This window comes from Euprymna scolopes, chromosome 3 (assembly GCF_053919585.1).
Source record: "Euprymna scolopes isolate OS-2025 chromosome 3, ASM5391958v1, whole genome shotgun sequence".
Taxonomy (NCBI): Eukaryota; Metazoa; Mollusca; class Cephalopoda; order Sepiida; family Sepiolidae; genus Euprymna; species Euprymna scolopes.
The window spans coordinates 36,065,257-36,090,994 of NC_136484.1; positions in this window are offsets into that span (position 1 = coordinate 36,065,257).

Consider the following 25,738-nt stretch of genomic DNA (forward strand, 5'->3'; position numbering starts at 1 on the left):
TGGCTGGCAGTCATGGACTCTCTACCGACGGCACGCTAGAAAATTAAAGTACTTTCACACCACCAGACTGCTTGACATAGGCTGACAGGAAAGGATCCCTGATACAGAAGTCCTAAATCGGCTGGACTCTCAAGCATCCCGACTATTCTCATGAAGATTCAGCTTTGCTGGGCTGGTAATGTAGCCCACATACCAGATTATAGACTGCCGAAGAAGCTTCTGTTTGCTGATCTCCAGCATGACAACGCTCCCATGGTGGCTAGAAAAAGCGACTTAAATACACCCTGGAGGCATCACTGAAGGTCTTCAACGTTGATCCGTTTTCATTGAAGCAGACAGCTTTAGATAGAGCTAAGTGGCGGACCGCAGTTCATGACGGAGCCTGCAAATATGAAAGTAACCAAAATGTTGCAGAGAAGCGTAGAAAAGATAGAAAGAACAATGTTTTGGAAACCACGACATCGGCTACCATCTCCTGTTCTCACTGCGGTAGTACTTCTCAAGCAAAGATTGGACTTATCAGCCATCTTCGCACTCACCGATGATGACTCCCGCACCCTATATGATGATCAGGTGGTCCTCGTCGTTCCGACAGACAAACAACACACAAAATTATGGCATAAAGAAAAATATTTCGTATGAACTGTTTGTATTTTGATAAAGTGCTTGTTGTCTAAGCTTTTCAAATCTCGACGAGCTGGGCAAAATGAAATATCAACTGCTTTATGAAAAAACACTTGTATTATTTTTCTGTGTATTGTTCCATCCAATCATCTGCTTATTGTATCCCTTTTGGCTGCTTTCTTTAATTTCTACTGTTCTGTTTTCATTGTCAAATCTGATTCCCCTTTGTTTCTTGTGCTGAACAAACCTCTTCCCTTTCCATTCTTTCTCCACGTCATTATTAATTTTATTATTAATCATTAAGTCGGAAGCAAATCTAAGAACAACAGTTGTAAAAGTTCATGTTTTATCGAATAAAAACAAAGGACTTAACAAGGTGCGTAATGCCTAATTTCATACTCCGGCATATTAAGTATCTGGATAAAGTGATTATATTCATTTTTAAATGCAAATCAAGCGAGATAATCCAATCAATTAATATTCAATCATGTGATAAGACGACTATTAAATAACCGTAAAACTGGGGGGACGGAATAGTTAACTAAGAAATAAAAAAACGGACTAACGACTAAATTAAATCATTTTTTTCCTTCTGGCTCAATTGTTGCAACAACAAGAGACTTACAATACAAAGTAGAAGCAAAAACAAAGGGAGATAATCAAGAACTATGGAAAAAACTTCAGCAAATGATGTTGATTGAAAATTTGTTTGGATTGATTATTAATTGAGACTTGTTATCTTCTGTATTGAACGGAGAAAATAAAGGAGAATATTTATTTATATTTTGTCTTCAGCTGTACTAATTTTTTTATATACTTTTTTATTATTTTATTTTATTTTCTGTTTTGGAAGATTATGAAAAAAAGTAAATTCATATAAGTCAGTACTTCTACTTGGTTTTCTTGATATTTTCTGGAATAAAACCCTTCTCTGCGGGACAAACTAAACGTTGCCAACATCCATAAAGGAAAATTACATTATGGAACTGGTACACCTAATTCGCCATGACGTGCGTCGGTATGCAATTGATCATCCGCTAAATACCAGGATTTTAGGGGCAGCGCAATTTTGAAAACGTTGCAATTTTTAATGAAAACAAATGTACCTTGCTATTTAACGGAAATTATTATTGATAACGAATTTTAATTATTACGGTGTTTAAAACAATTATTATAACACAAAATTGCACCTCGTGGTTATAAACATTTTATCAGCGCAGGACAGCTGATTAAATGCAACTCCCGTTTTTAGTTTTTGGAGATGAAGTATATTTTCAAATCACCAACTTTCTGAAACATATATCTTTATATATTAGCACTCATTCAAATTCAGCTCTAGCTTTCGCACATAATATCTGCTTCCTTTAAAAAAAAAAACAATGTTGATATTCTTATAAATAATATTATGAAACATTATTTACTACAGAAATTATTCCTTCCTATACTATCTTCCCTTCATTATTTATGTGTTATCCTTATTATTTATTCTTTCTAGAAAAAAACGAACATAAAGCTCTCGGGATTTCTCTGTATTAATAGGTATTCAAAACTAAGAAAGTTTAATTATTCATTGCAAAATTACATTTTAATTAATTAAGAATTTAATATAGAAAAATCTTTAGATAATTAAAAAAAAATCCATTTAAATACTTATCTGGTTGTGCAGGTTAGGGGCAGATATTTCGTGATTTTCTCAAATATTTTCTCGACATGCCTTGAAGCAAGTGCCACTTACAGAGTGGAACGATAAAGGTGTTACCAAAAAGACAACAACACTACAGCTCAGTTTTAAAACTTTTATTGAAAAGAATCAATTCAGGTAACTTGATTATGCAGTAGAGCTGACATCTATTCAATGTAGCCGCCTTCGGCCTCAATAACCGTCTCGATACATGTTTCGGAACTGCCACCATCACCGGAAAGAGCTCGGCCAATACTCGGCGGATGGTGGCGATCAGGTGTTATGGGAGGACATATTGGTGATGATCCCAACATACGACTAAATGAAGTAGTCCAGTCGTTCAGGTCGGGGGAGGAGAGGGGTCAGTGAGAAAAGGGTATAAAGTCGTAGCACTCCATCTGAAGCCAAACCTGGGTCTCTTTGGACTTGTAAGCCAACGCAGAGCTCTGCCGCCACACCAAAGATCTGCCAGCGACCACCTAATTCCTCTAGAATATGACTTCACTCTTCAGCACATCCAGATACACTTTGGTGTTGACTTTGAAACCGACTTCGAAGATGTGAGGTGGCATAAGGCGGCCTTCACTTTAAACTACAGAAGACCATTGCCTTGACCAGAACATTTGTTTTTATCACTCTGAGCACATTATTCTTATTTGTGACAATCCAGCGATTCATTTTGAAGGTTCTGGCTATGGTCCTGTTGTGACAACTTGGGTCGGTTGGGAGCATGAGTTTTACAGCGGCGCATCTCCGATCTCGCTAGTTAAACATTGTATCACTTTCCGACATAATAGAATACTCTTATCGCTTTTGGGATTTCTACACAACTGGCCAACTAGTACATGGTATGTAACAAAAAAATAAAACCGTTTGTTTTTTTATCAAACGGAAATTGAAGTATGTCGGGTTTTTTTCAGGTAAGGTCCGGTAATTTTATAGAAAAATCATATTTTGCCTTAAGATTAATGTGCTTTAAGTTATTTTAAAAACAGCAACAAATAACATTCTCAAATGCCCATTATATTCGTCGTTCTTCATTAAGAAGGAATAAAACAAATAATTATTTAACAAATACGTAAGAAAAAGAATTTTGATTCCAAAACAAATTAGATATTTATAAAAAAAAAGCATAAAAAGATGCTATAAATCAGAGAATAAATTTATGGAATGAGAGGAAAACACACGGAAGGATTAACAGATAGAACAAGTTTTTTAACGGGCATAATAAGTGTAAATTATAAAAACATGTTCATACACATATGTGTAGCAGTACACAGACTCATAGATGGACCCAGAAAATTGATTACGCGTGTACACATAAATATACACATACAGAAATTCTATAGAAAATCCACACGCACATTATACACACCTATTTATTTCAGTTTTAGTGATTTCGCTTGTGTTTACAAGGAGAAAAATGGCATAGGAATTCTGAACCTAGGTGACGTAAAACAGCGGGGCTCCTCATAGAGATTAAGACAATACACATTATTATTATTATTATTATTATTATTATTATTATTATTATTATTATTATTATTATTATTATTATCGGCTCACATGGAGCTTTCACACACGTCAGCAAACGATCTGATTGGAGATCTGTGGTGTTCTCTGGAAGCTGAGTGACAACAAGTCTCCCTAGACGTCCATCTCTCTCCTCCTCCTTCGATAGCATTTGCAAATAAGCTTGCTTCATCGCAAAAGCCTCTTATCATTGATTTCTCGCTGGCAGTGGCCATTGGTTTATACTGGAATTCGAGTGGCACTAAGCCTCCCCAAGATCCCAGTTCTATTCGCACTTGTCCAGCGGAGGTCTTCCCAGTGCTCCTTCCTCTGTCTTTCCATCTTCCTTGACCCTTCTCGGCTCTTTGGTATCACTTTTTTTGGGGGGGGGGCAGTGGTGAAACAATGGAGAGATGAATGATGGGTGGGGTAGAACATGTAGATCTGCACTTTCGTTGTTCTTAATTCCCTGTAACGTTATGTTATTCTCCGCATTCAAGAGTTTTTATTATTATTAATATTATTATTATTATTATTATTATTATTATTATTGTTATTATTATTATTATTATTATTATTATTATTATTATTATTATTATTATTATTATTATTATTATTATTATTTAAAGTAAGAAGGAAGGAACCCATAAATGAAAAAAAACAAACAAACATAAAACAAAACAAAAAGTATGCATCACTATATTTTTTAAACCCATTTAGAAGATACTTATTTTTCGACCGTACTCTGTAGCACGTCCAAAAGCTGGTGCGAAACAAGCGTTTTAAAAATGTTATTCAATTATATTGGAAAATGAACTTTTCTAATTCATGATTAAGCACCTCATTATAAAATTATGAAAACTAAATCGATCGGATAAATTACATTTTGTATATTCATATTTTCGAAATGAGCGCGGATGCGCCTATGCAAATGCGTGCGAAATTTTAAATGACGTCACTGTAAGAAAAAAAAAACTATAAAATGAAGATACGTTAGAAAAACGATCATGTAGTAACGTCACAGCCGTAACTAGAAATCACGCGGGACGGAAGAATGAGAAAATAAATCTTGTTACAAAAAAAGGAGTCAAATTATTACTTGTCATATGTTACTGTGTGTAAAAGTGTACACCACTGCAGTTTCATCACGTACCCAAGCGAAAACAAATTGGATTATAAGTGTTACTGGTATTGTCAGCCATAAAACAAGCAGTAACAATCGACTACTTTCATAAAACACCATATAAAGAAAAATACAGTGCTATGCCATAATTGCAATCAAATATCCGAAGGCGAATTGCGAACAGTAAAATTAAGAGTTTCTGAAAGCATTATCCTTGCAAGCTTCAAAACAGGAAAATTCTTTTAACTGCAAATAGATTAAACTCATTGTATTTATTTTAAAATGAATCCACTAAAGACTTTGAATCAGAATTCATTACATATTCTAACACAACTAAACAACTTAACGGCGTTTACAATTACTCTCCTTTAATCAACAAACTCGAAAAAAAAAAAAACATAACCTGAATGTAGATTAACGCAACTTTTTTTTTTACACTACGTTTCTTGCAAAGCTCCCCGCTTTACATATATATGTCTACGCCTATCTCTACTATTATACAAAAGTCACATTTTGAGTGTGTGTGTGTGTGTGTGTGTGTGTGTGTGTGAGAGTGCTTTTTTTTACACAGTGATCACCACTTATCAAGGCCCGGAAGCCACTCAGGGATAAGGGTTATTGCAAGTACATTACGTTAGTGTGGAGATTTGATGAAGTGTTTACCTAAGGGGGCGGTTCATTAGAAATTTGTTAACATTGGACTTGAAGACATCCAAGTTGTAGTCCGGAGGGAAGCAGGCAGACGGAACAGAGTTCCACAGGTGTGCAGTACTAAGAAAGAAGCTTTGTTCATGGAATCCGCGTTTGATTTAGGCACATATATAGAGTGGGGGAATTTTTTCACAGTGGATTCAGCTAGACGGGTGTTTTTCGTGAAAGATTTGCGAGGGGGGACCAGAGATTGGAGTTAAGACGAGCACCTGTCATGGAAATAACGATAAAACAACGATAGGTTCGCAACGTCTTTTCTGTGGGAGAGAGGTTGCAGGGTAGAGAAAAGGGCATCCCCCACTAAGCCACGAAGTCTATTTTGTACTCTGTCAAGGCAGGATAGGCTGTTTTTAGGAGCTCCTGCCCAGATATGGCAACAGTATTCTATCCTTGGACGTACTTGGCTTTTATATAGATAGAAAATTGCATCAGTAGTGAGATATCTATCCTAATAGGTTCCGAAATGGCTGAACATATCTTTTGTAAATTTCACACATTGGTAATTTATATGTCTGGCAGTGTTCTTAGATATGTTTTGTATCCAATAAGTATTGAAAATCTAAACAACCCTATCTTTCTCTTTTATAATTAAGAACGAAGAATTTTTACAGGGAAATATTTACGTCACACTGGCCAGTGCAAATAATCAAATCTTAGCAAATAATTTCTTATTAAAACAAACAAAAAAAAACAGGGATTATTTTTGTTATCTGGAGATATAGTCCGGTGGTGGAGTGTTCGGCTCAAGATCAAATGGTCCCCGATTCCAGACCCTTGTAGCTAACCAGTTAATTTAAATTTGTTCTTATTAACGAGTTCAATTTACGATAAAAGTAACCCAATTTTAAATCGCTGCAAATCAGTTCTTCGTTGCCATATTTTAAAACTAAAGATTAATTAGAAGTGAATTCTCCAGGTTTCATCAATCCCAAATATCAGCTGACTTTATATTGTAAACAAACACAGATGAAATTTGATGAACGACATACTCATTATTGGTTTTTAGTTTTTTGCGAATTAGTCCATCAAAAAAAGTATTCCTCTTAATATATAATATTCAAGGAGTCTGCATGAATTGCAATATCATTTTGAAGCGTATTGTACGACCGGGCAATGCCGGGAGGCCAGCTTGCTGATATATAAGCAAATACAATATCAAACGCTCCGTTCTCCTTCATAAACGCACCATGTATTTTAAAGTTGCTGTCTACTTTTACGTTCCAAAAGACCAAATATTTAAAACCAACAATGTCTTCATTGATATGACAGGGGCGTGTTCGAAATAAATTTCTTCTGTTTAGAGCACATTTTGAAGCATGATACTTGACTTTTGCATTTAAAATTTTATTCAATCCATTATTAAAAAATGATTTCGTAAAATTAACAGTAGTTCCCTACAGTGCAATAAAGACTACAGTGTAGTGTGGATTAAGTTACAGCATGCGACGCTTCCTCCACCTGCACCCCAAATAGAGCAGGTAATTAATCGATTCAGTTAAAAATTTGCCATTTCATCAATTCATCCATTTCACTGACAATGCACATGACAGGTTGAAAAATTCAACGATCAACGTCGAGTCTCTCTCTTAGTATATATATATATATATATATATATATATATATATATATATATATATATATATATATATATAATAAAAAATAAAAATTACAATAAATTTAGCAAGGTAATCAAAATGGTAAACTTAAAATATATTATAAATATTAAAGAGTTAATATTTACAAGTAAAGTAATCTCAACCAGATGTAAAAGCTCAATAAAACCGAAATGGCAATAGAGCTTATAGTATGAACAAATGATTAATAAAACATGTTAAAAGACATCTTGTAAAAAGAGTTAAAAACATATTTAATTTTAAAAAAGAACCACAAGATAAGTGGATAGTCCTTAATCCGCGTAGTTTCGAAGAAATACTCTCCTTCTCATCAGAGGGCAGGAATTAGCAAAATGCGGGATCGGATTTTGCATATAAAAGTATTTAATGAAACTATAAGTAAGTCACAGATCTTACTTGGTTAAAAAAAAAGGGTGAGGTAACGGGGAATTGGAGGTAAAAGAAAAATGATGAAAAGATTTCCCATGTATGGATAGTCCGGTGAATGGTAAAATCCAAAACGGTCGAATTAAAAATTTCCAATCCAATGGGTAAATTCCAAATGGTCCAAAATGATCCAAAAAGCAGAGTTCCTTGGAAAATGGATTAATTCCAAATCATTAAAAGAAAAAAGCAATGGAGAAATATTTAAAACACGTCTGTCAAGGCTGAAGGAATCAAGTAAATTCCGCGGATTAAGGACTATCCACTTATCTTGTGCTTCCTTTTTTAAAATTAAATATGTTTTTAACTTTTTTCAAGATGTCTTTCAACATGTTTTATTAATCATTTGTTCATATATATATATATATATATATATATATATATATATATATATGAACAAACAGTTAATAAAACATGTTAAAAAACACTTTGAAATGAGTTAAAAACATATTTAATCTGAAAAAGAAACACTAGATAAGTGGATAGTCCTAAATCCGCGCAGTTTCGAAGAAATACTTTCCTTCTCATCAGAGGGCAGGAATGCGGGATCGGATTTTGCATGCAAAAGTATTTGATGAAACAACAAGTAAGTCAAAGATCTTACCCCATAACAAAAACGTGAAGCAGAGAGAATATGGCGAAGAAAAGGGTGATTACACATAAATGGATAGTCAGGTGGAAGATAAATAATCCAGGATTTTACCGTCACTGGATTATTTATAAGCTCTATCTCCTATTTGGTTTTATCGAGCTTTTATATCTGGCTGAGAAAACTTTATAAATATTAATTCTTTAATATTTATAATATTGTTTAATTTTACCATCTTGGATCATTTTGGTAAATTTAATTGTAATTTTTATTTTATATATATATATATATATATATATATATATATATATATATATGTGTGTGTGTGTGTGTGTGTGTGTGTGTGTGTACGTGTGAGAATAACCATTCTGCTGTCTGTATTTATTATTGACGATTGGTTGTGTACCAACACACTATATGTTTATTTCTAAGATTTAAAATAGTAGTGTTATTGTTCTCTGTATATTTATACATGCACCAGCACAAATTGTACCCTGCATGTAGATTTAGCTATGATTCCATTTCTTAAAGTGGTTAATTTTATTTACAGATTAGTGGTGCAACCACCCACTTGCGTGGACTATAAACAGAAAAAAAAAAAACATCTCTAAAAGCAAGAAAACAAAAACAAAATAAAACAACCCCTTATGTAAAACGCCGTCTGTGGTTTCGGTATGCAATCGCTGGGTGACATAATTTGAACGAGTTTTCATCATGAGTCATATTATCTAGGACATATCAGTTGTAGATCAGTCAACGCTGTTCATGTATTCGTCCTGGTGTATGTGGTGATATCCAGCAGATTTGTGCAGGGTAAATGGCTATAAGGTTATCTATTCTGTTAGAGTACTCTTTGTTGCTGTATTATAAGAGACAATGGCTCTTTTCATATTGCCTAACTTGCTGAATTACCCGTCTACGCCGGGCAAAACATTATAATGATTACATACTTCAAAAAGAAGCTACAACTGGGGGCATATTTTCTTTTGTTGTTCGGGGGTTACAACATTCTTAGACACCGGATGGTTGATACTTGAATCGTTCAATAAATGTCGTGGATATATTTGGAAAAGAAGAAAGAATTCGCAGCATAATTTTCTGCAAATATAAACACTGCAGTGTAAGGTATTTCTTTTGGTGAAAATATTTTTTCAAATTTTTGAAGGATTAATTTTTTAAAGGTTTCAATCGATCTAAAACGGCTGCAAATTAATTGGGAAGATTCAGGTTTGCACTGATTTGTGTCTCATCAATTATTCTCTGGTTGGGAACTATACACTGTATACATTTATATATAAAACATGTGATGTTTACCAGAGAAGAGGTTTTAGTCATGCAAATATTTACTAATAGAAGAAATGCATTTGCGATGAAGACCTGTCACGTCGATTTTGACTGCATGCCTCACCTGAAATATCCGGTTCAGTTACTGTACTGACTTTAATTGATAAAAACATACAATCTCTCCTATGTTTTAAAAAAAATAATACTAGACATTTGTTTAGGTACTTCGCACACACGGGTGAATAAAATCAGAACAAAAATACAGTATAAAAGAGATTTACAAAACCTCCAATTACAGATCATGCTCACATGCATTATGTTTTACCTTCAAACTGACAATGTTTCTTGCTCGTGTTTGGTACTTAATTATTTGCTTGAGAATGGCGACTGATATACGCAGGTACTACAGGGTAAAACCCGCCATAGAAAATATGACATGATTCCGTTTCCGTTCGATGAAAACCAGTTTTTTTATTTTAGTTTCATACCATTTACATGTTGTCCAGTTTTGTAAATGACAAAGATGGCAAAGCTCTCTCTGATTCCCTCTCCTCTGATCTCGAACGAGTGGTTCAGTGGGGAAAGACGTGGCTGGTTTCCTTTAATGCATCTAAAACCACGCTCCTATCTTTACATCATCAACGCTCTGATCCCCGTCTGGCATCAATGGAAATGGATGGCTCTCATCTAGGAGAAGCCCCATGTTTTGACAAGCTTCTGACCTTGACCTTTACTCCTGATCAGAAATGGAACAAGTACATCAAGTTTGTTGCCAAGGTCGCTGGAAAGATGGTGGGATCCTTCTACCGCTCCAGAAGATATCTCACTACTGATGCAATTCTCTATCTATATAAAAGCCAAGTACGTCAAAGATGGAATACTACAGCTATATCTGGGCAGGAGCTGCTAAAAACAGCCTATCCTGCCTTGACAAATAGACTTCGTGACTTAGTGGGGGATGCTCTTTTCTCTACCCTGCAACCTCTCTCCCACAGAAGAGACGTTGAAAGCTTATCTTTGTTTTATCGTTATTTCCATGGCAGGTGCTCGTGTGAACTCCAATCTCTGGTCCCCCCTCGTCAATCTTTTACGAAAAAAACCCCGTCTAGCTGAATCCACTGTCAAAAACTTTCCCCACTCTATCTTTGCCTAAATCAAAACGTAGATTCCATGAACAAAGCTTCTTTCTGAGAACTGCACGCCCGTGGAACGCTGCTCCGTTTGCCTGCTTCCCATCTGACTACAACCTGGATGTCTTCAAGACAAACGTAAACAAATTCCCGATGTACCGCCCCCCATAAGTAGACACTAACGTACTGTACTTACATGAACCGTTATCCCTTAGTGGCTTCCGGACCTTGATAAATGGTGACCACCTTGTAAATAAAAAATCTCAAGAGCATTAAGAGCCTTCTATCATGTGTGAAAGTGACACAATGTTAAACAAGCGAGATCAAGTTATAATTGAAGAAAAAACGGCCATTGCCAGCAGGCTTAAAATGCATTGCTGGATATCTACGAATAACATAACTCAGAATGAGAAATACAAAGTTTCTATATATAGATATAGTATTTAGTGTTGTTTTAATTAAGGGGCACATCATGCAACCTCATATCTTCGAAGTCGGCTTGAAAGTCAACACAAAATTGTACCTAGATAGCTTACTAGTGTAGTGATCTCCTAGAACAATCAGGTAGCCGCTGGTAAAGACTGGTTATGGCAATAAGAATCAGCGCCTGCCCTCAAGGCAAAGGAAATTCAGGGTTAGCTTCAGGGCAGTGCTACAAAATTGTCACTGGTCCCTCTCCTCCTCCGATCTGAATCTGCTGCACTGCCTCGTTTGGTAATTTGTCGAGAACTTCACCAGCATAACCGCCCATAATACCAACGCAAACTTGATCTCCCCCATTAGCAGAGCTTCCGCCGACGCTTGTCGAAAAGGCATGCTTCAAGTTCCGGGTCCGTATTGCGGTTGCAATTGAGGCTGAAGGCAATTATATTGGAGATATGTCAGCTTTACTACATAATCAAGTAACTTGAATTGATAAGATTTGTAAAATGTAGTATTGTTTTTAAGGCGACAACTTTTTCTTAAACCATATACAAAAGCTGGGCCATACCCATCTTTAAAATGATCGTGGGCCTAACGTTACGATCGATAAGAAACACTTAATAGAGACAATGAATGAAATACGATGCTTGAACGTTTTTACCGCGCTATAAATAGTATTTTCGACTTAAATTCAATCTTTACGATGTTTTGTTTGTTTAATTGTTAGGTGAAAGTACAGAGTAGTTACAAGACACACTTCACTCCAGATATATAATGCCTTTCTAAATAATAACGTTGTTATTCAGCGCGGGAACATAGATGTATCAGTACAGAAGATAGAAAAAGACAATAAAAATGACCCAAGGATTCAAGTAAACTGTTTAGATAGATAGATAGATAGATAGATAGATAGATAGATATGTATGTAGATAGATAGATATGTAGATAGAAAGATAGATAGATAGATAGATAGAAAGATATGTAGATAGATAGATAGATAGATAGATAGATATGAAGATAGACAGATAGATAGATAGAGAGAAAGTGATACATGGAGAGAGATGGAGAGAGAGAGAGAAAGAGGGGGGAGAGAAGAGAGAAACATTGTAGGAAAGTAAATAAAAGAAAACCAAACAGAAAGCAAAGCAGAGAAAACAACACAGCAAATATTTCAACGTAAGAGAGAAAAAAATAAAAGGACAAAACACTAATAAATCTAACAGAAAGAGAAAAAAACAGAGAAAAAAGTAGAACCCATTGTGATTAATTTGTACACCCCCTCTATCTCATTTTAAAAAGGGGCAACGGGTAAAACTTCCTATCTCGGCCAAAGATATTGGAAACATATATTATTACATTCTCGATTACAGCCGGGTCCTCGGTACATTGACGATGTTGTGGAGGGCAAAGCTTGTCGGTCGATTCACTTAACGATTTACGCCCTGCACAGTACGCCAAACTTTAATTGAATTAAATGATTTTATGAACGGTTAATTTACTAATAAAAATCTCTTCAGACCGCGCTAAAATGCTCCCCATCTTGAATATACGTTTCCGCATGCGCGTTGGTAGGGTTGATTTTATATATGCATAAAAAATTGCATACAAAAACAAAAGTGAACGAATATTGAACAGAAATGAGTAAATAATAAAATTAAGAAATATTTGGAGAAATAAATCTCTTGGTTTTTGAAAAGTTATTAGTATAGTTGAATTATCAGCAGTTTATTTGGTAATACAATTATACATGCACTCGTGCGTAGGGGATACATTTTTTTGATGAAATTCAGTTGCAATGGATGTGTAAAGTTAATTCCCCAGTTTCAGCGTTGCTCAACATACAATTATATATAATTTAGACAGCTACCTTATCATGGCTGATGGAACAAGAATATGCTACCCCCTGGATAAAATAAATTATTCCATTCTGAAGCCTGTAGACGGCTTTGCCCACGTAAAGCAATTCTCGAGTCCGACAATTTACCTCTAAAGAAGGTTGGAATTTACATCGATCGAAACAGTGTGAAAATTACATTGACGATGCGAACAGTAGCCCGAATAATTTGAATAATCAATCCTCATCTAAAAAAAAAATCAGAATCGTAATTATGTAGAATGTGCAACACCTTATACCAAACTGACAAAGGTAATTCTGAAATGCGCTCTAATAGTTTATATTCATAACAATATAATCCTATGAACATATCATATTAAAAAAAGGATATAGTGACAATTTTGTGCATTCTTTGCTTACTCTTTATAGTAGTGTTAATAATCCTATATCGATAAACATGCACAATTACAGGAACCGAAGCGCAAACTTTTCTGAGATAAGCAACTTTCAAGAAGTATAACTTTCGATGAAGTCAGTTTTTGTAAGTATTAGTGATCCGAGATGCAGTCCACCCGCCCGCGTATCCACGGAGGGCAAACGTTAAGGATCTGCTTGCGATTTATGACAATCGAAGATATGAATATTATTTTTACTGCTTATCCGCCTAAATTATCTCATTGACAGATTTATTATAGAAATTGTTCCAATTAATGAGAAAGAAGAAAAAACGGTGATCCTACGATTTGATAAGAAAACGTATTTAACGTCCACCCAATAACACCATCTTTTATTTTTATTCTTATATTTTTCATGTAATAATTGTCTGTTTTTTTTTGCGGAAGGTCACCAAAAGCTATATTCACTAATAATTGCGTTAGATTGGGTTCAAACAAAGCAACATTTATTACAGTAAATGTTTGGTAATTTTAAGGGATTTTCCGTGACACAATGCCAACTTCCGATCACTGGTGTTCCATCCATGAACCTCCCCATTGCATTTCTATTCTAGTTATTCTATTTATATAATTTAAGAATGTTAAATGCAATAGAATAAAGCATCGTAGCTCTTACTAGCTGTACCCTGACACGCGTTGCTCTGGCTCAATTTGACGAAATCGAAAAAAATCTTAAACTGAGAAAATGCATGCTCCTTATTTGCTTAATTTCAGACTTTTATGTGGCTACTTCACTTGGAATTATGATGTTCTTATTATCAACAATACTCAAATAACTTTATTTTCTAACTGTAAGTAATTTAGGTGACTAAACCAAGATTTGCCGATGTTTAGACAATGCGTTATTTACTGTAATTTAAGTAACTAAAACAGACTTCCTCCATGTTTTGATAATGCCTTATTCACAGTAACTAAAAAAGGTGACTAAATAGGATTTATCGATATTTTAACAATGTTTTAATCACGGTAAGTAATTTAAGTGACTAAAATAGGATGAGAGATTAGAGAGAGATACTTAAAGAGAAAGACAGAGAGATAGGGATAAAAATAGAAAAGGATAGGGAAATAGAAAAAGAGGGGGAAATAGAGAAAGTCGGGGAGATAGAGAGAGTTAGAGGGATTGAGAGATACAGAGAGAAATAGAGAGTTAGAGACAACAATGGGAGAGAGACAGATGAAGAGGGAGAAAGAAAGAAGGAAGAGATATGGAGGGAGTGAGAGATAGATAAAGGTGCTAAAAGAGAGATGGCGAGGGTGATAGAAAGAGAAAGGTAGAGACAGAAGGAATAGAGAGAGAAGGATATAGAGAGAGAGAGATAGAGAAATATATATATAGAGAGAGAGAGGGAGAGAGAGAGAGGAAGAGGGAGGGAAACAAAGGGTGAACTACACTTCACAGTTTTTGTCCTCGATCAGTGGAGGAGAAATCCTTATAGACTGAGACAATTTTTTATTTTTTTTCCTATCTAGAATACTCCTTTTTCGTTAGCTGGACTTTCAGCACATTAAAAATCGAAAGGTATTTGTGCAGAATTTTAAAAAGGATTCTTCAAGTGAAGAGAGAGAAAGAGAAAGAGATAGATAGATAGATAGAGGGGAATAGATATAGAAGGAGTGAGAGAGAGAAAAGGGTTCCAAGAGAGATAAAGCGGATGATAGAGGGAGAAAGATAGAGAGAGAGAGAGAGGGAAAGAAAAAGGAGAAATGAATGAAGAGAGAGATAGAGAGTGAAAGAGCGGGAGAGAAGGAAAGGGAGTGAAACAGAGTGTGAACTAAACTTCACCGTTTTCCTCTTAGACCAGTAGAGGAGAGATCCGTGTAGCCTGAGGCAATTTTGATTTTTGTTTCTGTCTAGTGCCCCCCTTTGGGGGGAGCTGAGTTTTCCACACAAAAAAAAAACGAATGAGACCCGTGCAGAGTTTCTACCAGACGTATCTAACTGGCCGTTCGGCTTTAGCTCGAAACATGACATCAGCCAACGGATTTCGCCGAGCATCGACGATTATCAAAGCGGAACAACGCTACTCAATAAAATGCTGAAGAAAACTTATAAATAGAATAAAATCACCAGATTAAAAAATATAACGAAAAAAAAAAAAAAAAAAGAAACAAAGACATCCCATAACAATTTCTGTTTTATTCTAGCAACATTTTTTAAGTGAAAAAATTAAACAAACAATGAAAAATCTATTGGTAAAAAACAGTTTTTGTTTGCGCATGTGACTTTGGTATTGTCGAGACAGGAATTTTTTATCATTATTTTATAGTAAATATATGGAAATAAAACCGTATTAGTGTAAAGCACAATAGTAAAACAATACTTAAAAAAATATGACGAAAAAAAGACCAATTCTTATCGCGTACAAAATGATCAATTTTTCCAAGAAACAATGATATCGAAAACATTTTTTTAAAATATTATAATATTTTTAATCTTAAATATATAAAAACACGCCTGGGCTTGATAAAAACGATATTGCAAAATGTCGAGGCAATCAGGACAGTAGATATTTAGAATATCGGTTACGAACAAACATACATTTTACATTTTTATTTATATCGATTATGGATGTGTTTCCTGATTGTAGATTCAACAAAATCGTTTTTCTCTATTTGATCAGAATGAAATATACAAAGCCAAATTCCTAGCATAATTTTGTTTAAGAATATTTAGGATTAGGAAAACACACAGACGAATAGATACAGTTTTATTCTCTGCTAGTAAAATAAATATATTAACTATTAATTCGCGAACCGTGAAGATATTTCCTAAATAAATTTACAAAACCAATGATTATAAGAAATCACTTCACCGTATTCTATTTTCCTTGTTTAGCCAGTATGAATGCAGGATAGCAATATCTAACTCTGCCATGTTTAATTTACTAATTAACAATAGGGATTTTCTACGTTGACATTGCTCTCTTCGATAGTATCTGCCTGCTGGAAGAAAGTAATATTTTGTGTCTTGGCAAATAGTTAGAGTTAGAAATGGATTAACGTGTGTAATAGAAAGGTTGATGCGTATTTAGCATTAGTTTTTTGGCTAGGAACAAAGTGCAGTATCTGTTTTGATGTTACACCTCACCTTTTTTGTCCTCGGTTGGTGGAAGAGAAATCCTTCATGAATATGAGAGTTTTTATTTTTGTTCCCATCCAGAGTGACTCTTTTGGAGAGATAAATTTCCCCACATTAAAAACTGAATTTGTATCTAAATCTGCCCTCGTATGGAGACAAGTAAATAGGTGCATTTATGTAAATAGCGAAGTCGGTGTACGAGATGAAGTCACGGCGGAGAAAGAGAAGGGAACGAAAAAACAGAAAAAAACACCACTGGGCCAGGACGGAACGATCTTATGCCAGCGGGAATTACGTGTTTAGCCCGTGGCGGCGGGAACGACTTTTAAGCATGCATCGAGACGGCAGGGTTTGTTAACTATATGGCGAACTAAAGGTATTTTCAAAAATAATGCAATACGATATTAGAAGACACCATTTTAAAATGGCTTCTATTTCAACTTAAAAAAAAGTTAGTCGAATTTCTTTTTTTGTTCTTTTGCAACTGTCTCGCCATGCAACGTGTGGGTACTTGGTAAAATACAAAGACTCCATTGAGAATGATTAACGACCACGTAACACATGCACAGTTTTTGATTTATCCGAACTCGACTCAAATTATTGTTGATTTGTTTTCGAAATTTTTACTAAAGTTTAGATGCTTAATTCATTTTTTACGTTGGATGATGATCACATACGTATATATCTATAATAGTGAGAATGTGTGTGTGAGGACAACTCTCGGCTTATATGCTCAACGAATATTTCAGCTACAGACTTGAATTTTGGTATATACTGTATTCATACACGCGAAAAAAGTTTTTAATCGGTTGGCATACAGAAAAAGGGGCCTGTAAAGTAGTTAAACTGAAAAAAGTCATCATTGGAAGGGTGTGATATGAGTTTCATCTTTTTGTCAATTGGTGCACTACAGCGCATGCGGGAATCGTTCACATGGCAGCGTCATTATGCAACGAATAATACGTTTAGAAATAGTTGTTAAATATCGTACCAAGCTGGCCTAATGATTATCGTGCTTGACTCACTGTCTAAAGGTGTTGGTTCTTAACTCGAGTATTTTCTTTTACTTACAAAAGGTTAGCTGCTTAAGAAAAAAATGTATGTACCTCTCAGTTTCTTTGCGTTTTTTTTACTTCATTTTTAAAGGAATTTCACGTTACGTTTAATACCGGGCAACGTCGGTTACATCTGCTAGTGTTCAATAAATATTACTTTGTTTAAAATCTCGTCCCATGCGATACAGTTTATGTTAACAAAAAACGTAAACTTTAATCTGTAAAGCATGAAAACATCACACATTCTAAATAATATACGAATAATACGGATATTGATGGTAGTGAATTATGTTTAAAATACATACATCTATTTAAATTTAAGTTTATTATTTTAAACCATTTTTATTTGAAAAATATTCTACATATCAGCAGGGTTTGTTTCATTTCTGATTATATCAGATATGAATAATTTATTTATAATTACTTCTATATTTCTTTGAGCATTTTTCTATTAAAATTATCTTTAACAATAGCATTCCCAATTATCCAAACAATACATAACCAATTCTTTTAAAAATCACACTTGATATTCCCAATTATCCAAACAATACATAACCAATTCTTTTACAAATCACACTTGATATTCCCAATTATCCAAACAATACATAACCAATTCTTTTAAAAATCACACTTGATATTCCCAATTATCCAAACAATAGATAACCAATTCTTTTAAAAATCACACTTGATATTCCCAATTATCCAAACAATACATAACCAATTCTTTTAAAAATCACACTTGATATTCCCAATTATCCAAACAATAGATAACCAATTCTTTTAAAAATCACACTTGATATTCCCAATTATCCAAACAATACATAACCAATTCTTTTAAAAATCACACTTGATATTCCCAATCATCCAAATAATACATAACCAATTCTTTTAAAAAGCACACTTGATATTCCCACTCATCCAAATAATACATAACCAATTCTTTTAAAAATCACACTTGATATTCCCAATTATCCAAATAATACATAACCAATTCTTTTAAAAATCACATTTGATATTCCCAATTATCCAAACAATACATAACCAATTCTTTTAAAAATCACACTTGATATTCCCAATTATCCAAACAATACATAACCAATTCTTTTAAAAATCACACTTGATATTCCCAATTATCCAAACAATACATAACCAATTCTTTTAAAAATCACACTTGATATTCCCAATTATCCAAACAATACATAACCAATTCTTTTAAAAATCACACTTGATATTCCCAATTATCCAAACAATACATAACCAACTCTTTTAAAAATCACACTTGATATTCCCAATTATCCAAACAATACATAACCAATTCTTTTAAAAATCACACTTGATATTCCCAATTATCCAAACAATACATAACCAATTCTTTTAAACATCACACTTGATATTCCCTAAAAAACTTCTTATTGTCATTCGTCTATGATTATACTATTAATCTAATCAAAGCACAAAATATTTGACGCTATTGTTCTTTTTTTTCAATCGGATCTTGGTTTTAAAAACATATTTTGCAATCCGCCAAAAGAATCAATTTTCTATTAATTTAATGTTTTTTCAAATATTTTTGAGAGAAATTATTAGACAATGTTAAACGTTTAACAAATCATAAATTACGCACACACACACGTTATATATATATATATATATGCTGGCTGCCCGGCATTGTCTGGGTGGTGGAGCTGTGTGTTGAGCAAAACAAAAAAAAAAGCAGACAGGCTCGAACTTGTACTGTGAAGGAGAAAAAAAGAGGTGAAAAAATCGTGATGTATTTGCTGATGCTCCCATCGCCAAAGCGGAAGTGGCGAAGGTTTAATTTAAGGCGAGTCAATCGAAAAGACGTGATGACTTTTTTTAAAATATCGCCGAAAAAAGCGAACCCTTCTTGTAGAAAAGTGCCTATCTGATGGTAAAGGAATCAATATTTTAAGCCAATACTTCGATATTTATCGTCTGAGGGGTCGAGCTTAAAATCGATACTGATCTCCGGAAAATTGGTCGCCTTTCTCGAAAGTTTTAGGTCGACATACATCAATACATATATACATGCATACATTTAAACAAACAGGTTATATATATATATATATATATATATATATATATATATATATATATATATATATATATATATATTAGCATTGGGGACGCCTGTCATTACTCGGGCATAAAATACGCTTAAATATGACATTTTAATTTGTCCAGGTTTCGTATATGGTGTTATAGACTCGTGATGTCAAAAGTAACAAAAATGAGTATTTGGCTGTAATCAGTTAGAATCGAAAAGGGAAGCACAACTGTAGCATTGAAAGCTGGTGACGCTACCACTATACCAACGTGACCTGCATAGTAAGTGATAAAAAATAAAAATTAAAAATAACCAAATATGAATGTACAAAATGTATGACCAGTTTTTCAATTTTGCTTCATATTTGCCACCTTAAAATCTATTTTAATCGGCTAAAGACCAATAAAATTACGGTCGGTAAAAAATCCAATCATTTGAGGCCACTAGCGCCGCTCTGAGACGTTTACTTTTCGAAGAGATAGAGCTTTAAAATATGGAGACAGACAGAGAGTCAGAAAAGCAGACCAACAGAGAGACTGACAGACAACCCGAAATACAGACGACAGGTGTTTATATATGAGATTAAGTCTAAGATTACAACTTTTTATTTCATATCAATTCCTTAAACTTTCTTTATATTGTAAATACGCACATGCCCATTGCATTCATATAGAGGTCATTAGTTTGCAAAGTTAAATATAACATGAAATACAACGAATATAGGCTTCGATTCAGATATTTTCCATTAATACTAGCTTTTCTGGCCAGCTCGGGATAAAAAGTAGTTTAAATTTTGCGTGTGTGATGGCGCTAAAGTATTAGTAAAATGTAGTTTACGTACGATTTATATATATACATACATACATGCATATATATATATATACATACATATATATATATATATATATATATATATATATATGTATATAGTAAGTTACGAAAATATATATGCCATGTATATTTTCATATTTTACAACCTAACCCTATTACGTATTAAGCACTGTTGAAGTAAATACTGAAAAAATTACGAATACAATTATATCTTCCTATATTAGTTTATGTGATTAAATGAAGTAATCATATATATATGATTAATATATATATATATATATATATATATATATATATATATATATACGTGTGTGTGTATGTGTATGTGTGCACGTTTTTCAAAAATCAGTGATTTTGTTGAGAAATTGAAAAATTAAGTTGTTTTTTTGGCCCGCATAAATTGTGTAAGTTACGAGGTGCCTGGGTGGAAAGCCGCGAATGCGTACTTCATTTGACTTGCTATTTTCTGGGTCACATCATCTCGACCAGTTAGTTATATAATTTAAACAATTACTTAATACTACACTAATTAATAACATCCTCGCATATTACTCTTATCCGAATACGTACACATATACAGCATAAACGTGCAACAACACTGTTCAAAGTGATATTGCACATTTCGATAAGTTTCCAGTTTACCTACCTTTTGCACTTGTCTAAAACATGATGGAACCGTGTAATTGTTGAATGAGCCTTATCAGAAAGTGATTGTTGCTTACTGCACATTGCAACAAATAGTTTGGTATTTTTGATTAGGTGATCTAAAAAATAATTTAAGTCAAATTTTTTTCCGTTGCCTTAATTTTAAAATGTAATACCTATAGAATATGAGCAACGCCTGAACACCTAATACACTTTTTTTTTAATTAAACATCTTGACGAGAAAAAAGGGGGAAAATAACTGTATAAAATTCTTCGGATGGCATCTACCGAGGAAATATTTATTTTAAATGAATAAATGTTTATTTATTTGTCATAATGTTGCTTTGAATTTTGGCTTCTAAGCGTATTTCATACAGATTTTATTTTAATTATTTATTCATTTAAGCTTTTCTTTTGATAAAATACTAGCAATTCAGTCCGGCTTTTCTCGGGCCCCATGTACTGTTCATAACTTGCCCTACGTGTGAATACACTTTATGTAAGATTTCAACGGTTTAGACCCAAAATTGTCTGAATAATTTCATAGAAGTCGCTGAGACAATTTTTTTTATAAATTCGACGCCAATTTTGACACCTTAACATTAATTATTTTAGTCTCAAATCAGAATATAACATTTTCCCCGTGCCCAAGTTTCCTATATGAAAATTTCAAGTCTTCAGACCCAAGATTGGCGGAGAAATTTCGTAGAATTGGCAAAGGTCAACTCTTTCAACTGTGACATCTTCGCAGCCACAGTTTCGCCCCAAAACTGATTAAAATGCTTGCAGTCTGTCTGAATACCCGTTATGTGTAAATTTTAAATGATTAGACCAAAAATTCGGTGAGTAGTTTGCTAGACCGCAAAGGTTAAATCTTCTGAAGTTTGACCTCTCGGACGCTTAAATTTTCGACCCAAACATATTAAAAAACTTGCCCTATCTATGAATGCCCTTTATGTAAAATTTCAAATGTTTAGACCAGAAATTGTCTGAGTAATTTGGTAGAGACCGACAAAGGACATTTTTTTTTAAACTTTGACCCATATTATAACCTCTTTAGATTTATTGTTTTAAGTTCAAATCGAATTATTAAGTTAGATCCATGTCCAAGGAACCTATATCTAAAATTTCAATTCTTTATACCGAAAATTGGCGGAAGAGTTTAATAGAGTTCGAAAGGTCAAATACATTAAATTGACACCTTAAAATCCAAATTTCTGTCCGAAAATGGATTACAAAGATTTTCCAAAATCTCCATAACCTGTAGATAAAATTTCGAGTCTGTAGACTTAAAATTGACAATTTAAGATTTAGCATTTTAAATAGTTAGGTGAATAAATCGCATATAGTTTACCTAGTGTGAACCGACATCGTGTTTAAAAGGGCTTCGGCGCAAATCTTATATAAGGATGTAAGACGCTTTAAATTTCATGCGTTAGTTCATAGCTTATTTACTTTTATTTCATCGAACAATTGAATTTGTGATGGTGAATGAGTGAGCAGAAGCAGACCCACTGATCGTGGGTGAAACGTTCCGGTTGGTAGAGTAGATAACAAAAGTCGAAGTGTTTATGCTGAAGACGGAAACCGATTTCATTCAACCGACTAATCCCTCGGAAATGACATCGATTTAATGACCGACGTAATTCGATGCCTGCAAAAACAGTGACAGACGCGGGAGATGGTAATACCGCCACGCTGCCCCCCCCCCTATCCGCTGCCAATCAATGAAGTGTAACACTTTTCAGGTCTCATATCGACTTATATAGGAATGCAATTGGAAAAAAAGTAACCTCGAATTATATATATATATATATATATATATATATATATATATATATATGTAGTTAGTAATTTATAAAATATATATGGCGATTAAGCTACACTCAATATTCCGCGTTTCATCCACTCTAGGACTCTTCAGGCTTATGCGCGAATTCTGTGGTTGTTTATCGTTTTTATATGCTCCTCTTCTATTGAGATTTTAGTTAGCCAATCAACTTTCTAGTGCCCACCGCGCCCTTCCTATCAGCCAACGGGCATGCATTTATCGGACAAAGGATCTATTTTAAAACTAGGTTAGTGTTTTTTTTATTAGTTTATATATAAATATATATATATATATGCGTACATACACATATGCACATATATATATATACGTATATATATATATATATACATAGATGTGTGATCGTTTATGTATATTCATGTTTATTTAATTTATTTGTTTATTTTCTATTGTTTTTGTTAGTTTTAAAACTATTTTGTATCGCTATCGTAGAGTAAATTTTATTTTGTGAACACAGTTATTTGCTATTTCTCTACTACAGTTTAATAGATGTTGGGTTCTTTAAAGTACAGGATAGCACATTTTTCATGAAGGCAACTACTAACAAGCTCTACCCACGTATTGAGCACATTTGAAGTAAATACTTAAAGTTTACGCATAAATCTATACTTTCGTATATTAATTTTATGTGAGTAAATTAAGTAGTTATATATATATATATATATATATATATATATATATATATATATATATATATAAATTGAAACAGTCTGTCTGTCTGCCTGTGTACATTTCCCTACACAATAACTCCGCCACATTCAGTCTACAGACTCGAAATTCGATATACAGGGTACTGAGATTTGGAAAAATCTTTTTAATCCGTTTTCGGACAGAACTTTGTGTTTTAAGGGGTCAAAGTCCAACGATTTGACCTTTTATAACTCTACCAAACGCCTCCGCCAATTTTGGGTCGAAAAACCTGAAAGTTTAGATGTAGGTTCCTTCGACATTGATCTAACTTAATAATTTGATTTGAGCCCAAAACAACAACTGTTAAAGGATCATAACACAGGTCAAAGTTTTAGAAAAAAATGACCTCTGTGATCTCTACCAAATTACTTAAGACAATTTCTGCTTTAAACATATGAAGTTTTACGTAAAGGGTATTCAGAGATAGGGCAAGCTTTTAATCGGTTTGGGTCGAAAATTTTAGCTACAAATACATGAATCTATGTATTCTGTTTGCATGTCTGCCTAAAACATTCGACAGCCGCGACGGATTTTCACAAGATCAGTATCGTTTTTCAGCTCGACCCTTCAGATTACAAATACCGAAAAATTGGCTAAAAACAATAATTTCTTTGCCCTCAACCACCCACTTATCTATAGGGAGGGGTTGCTTTTTTCGCCGATATTTTCGAAAGTCATCCACTTTTTTCGATTGCTGTGCCTTAATTTAAACCTAAGGCACTTCCGGTTTGGCGGTGGTCGTTACAGCAAATACGTCACTTCCTTTTTCTCCTTCGAGGTACGGGTTCGAGCCTTCCTTCCTACTCCCACTTATTTATTTTATTTTTTTTTTTGCTTAAAACACACTTCGAAACACCTGGGCAACGCCAGACACCTTTGCTAGTATATATACAAATATATATATATATATATATATATATATATATATATATATATATATATATATATGTGTGTATGTATATATATATATATATATACAGACACACATATGTACACACACATGTACACACGCACACACACACGTACATATATATATATATATATATATATATATATATATATATATATATACATATAGTGTTGTTTCGTTGTATCCCAACTCATCAGTGCGGCTATACTAGCACCTTTCCTTAGATGAGGATTGAACCTACAGCTATGGCGTTGATAGCCATCAATTCTCACGCCCAGCCTATGCAATCCGTGCTCGCAAATGACTTCATTAAACGTCCATTAAATAAACATTCGTCCACAACTTGCAATGCTCTAACTGCGTGTTTATTTACAAACAAAAAAAACAATCATTGCTTTATAGCCAATTTAACAGCAGGTGTGATACATCTACGACAGCGTTCTACCAATTTACGTTTGAAGCTATATTGTAGCTTACATCTTAGATGCTCGACGCATGTCTTTTCATATAGCTGGATTTTAATTTATTATCATGGGAAATTTTAGCCCTTGACATAGCGTGTTTTTTCGTCTGTGGCAATTGCAGTTGACTTTTACTTTAATATTTGTTTTTAAATTATTTGTGTAGGGAGGAACGCGGAAGATATTTTTTTCCTATTTTTAACACTTTAGCTCTACTTTACTAAATAATTAAAAAGAAATATATATATTAAAACAGGCGAAATGTGTTTTTTTTTGTTTTGTATTTCTTATTTCCAAACAGAAATAATTGTAACCGAATTCATTTGATGTTATACTTCACTTTTCTGTAAATTCACGTCTGCATCTCTTTTGTAATGTATTGATTGTTTTTTTAAAAACGTAAATTATAAATAGAATTCACGTGTTTGCTAAGGATGAGTAAGCTAAAATACAACGAAGAAAATACAATTACTACAATATTAATCATAAAAAATATTTCAGTATTAACAAAGTTTATTTGTAAGATTGACAAACTTAAAATAAACAAAGCATGGTATTAATTATTAATTGGAGGCGGCTTTGTCTGGTCGTAAAATACGCTTAAATATGATATTATAATTTGTCAAGAGTCGTGATTTCGAAAGTAAGAAAAGAAGTATTATGATGGCATCAGCTAAACTCAGACAAGCAAAAGGACTTGTTACTAACAAGAGCAAGAAAAAGACAC